Raw genomic sequence first — 1,375 nt, forward strand, 5'->3', positions numbered from 1 at the left:
TGCAAATTATTGTAATGATTTCAGGTTAGTAGAAAGTTTGAAAACAGCAAAAAATTCCTGAATATTGAAGTTGGAAGTTATGTTCCAATCTTGATTTTAGGAATCGTTGAGCCTATTTTTAATTCTAATAATATCATTTTAGTGATTATCACTATTGTTTAATGATTTTTTGAGATATCATTATGAATGATGTTAAAATCATGTGGATAATTAAGAAATGACATTTATGAATAGTCACAGCCTGTTAGGGTATTGTACATAATCAAACAAACTCTTTAAAATAGACAATGTCACAAATATCTATCTTTGACAATTAAAGCTCGATCATTAAATAAGAATAGGATCAACAGGAGATAATTTTTAAGGTCAATGATTGTGAATCATTGTCAATCTATTAATCCTATCTCCTTAGTAAAATGATCAAGTCACCTTTTGCTGAAAAAGGTGAACAAACCAATGATGTTCTAAGTCTGATACATATTGATGTATTAGATTTATGAACATGTTTGTCATAAATTTAAATTATTTGAAATATTTAAATAATTTCATAATAAGGTAGAGAAATAAACTGGGAAGAGTATTGAAACTCTTTGATTAGACCAAAGAAGAGAATGCCCTTCTGGTGAGTTTTTGACAAATCTAGAAGAGAATAAAGATTCTCTCTTATTGGAATCGACTTTGTTAAATATAGTTCGATCCATGATGGGGTTTGCAAGTCTGTTAGTCTCCTTTTAAGGTTATTCTCTTAAGACTGCTTGTTATGTTCTGAACTGAATTTTGAATTAATCAGTCGCAAAGACTCCATATAAGATATGGACTAGGTGTAAGCCGATATTCTCTTACCTTAAGGTCTGGGAGTGTTCATTTTATGTCAAGTATTTGCAGACCGATTAACTTGGATCTTGGTCCTACATATATTATTTTGTAGGGTCCCTCAAAGAATCTAGGGGATATAACTTCTACCATGCTAAAGAACAAGAGTTGTTCGGCATTTCTTTCAGAAAAGAAGCACCTTGGTGAAGGACTAATGCCTTTAATATAAAACTTATGAAGTTTGATAGGTAGAAGAACCGACACAATCTAGTGAACTTATAGAATCGGATCAAACTCAAAATCTATTATAGAGGTACCATTAAGGAGATCTGATACAGTACCGCATCCGTCAGATAGATACTTTAGTATCTAGATTTGAGATGTGATCCTATTGAACGTGATAAGAACAACAAGGATTTGATTACCTACATGGATGCCATGCAGAGGTTCGACTTTGAATAATGGCTTGGAGCCATAGGTCCGAAATACAGTCCATGAAGATCAACAGTGTATGGACACTCGTTGATCCACTCGAAAGGGTGAAACCTATAGAGTGTAAGTG

This window comes from Elaeis guineensis, chromosome 5 (assembly GCF_000442705.2).
Source record: "Elaeis guineensis isolate ETL-2024a chromosome 5, EG11, whole genome shotgun sequence".
In the NCBI taxonomy this organism is placed as follows: Eukaryota; Viridiplantae; Streptophyta; class Magnoliopsida; order Arecales; family Arecaceae; genus Elaeis; species Elaeis guineensis.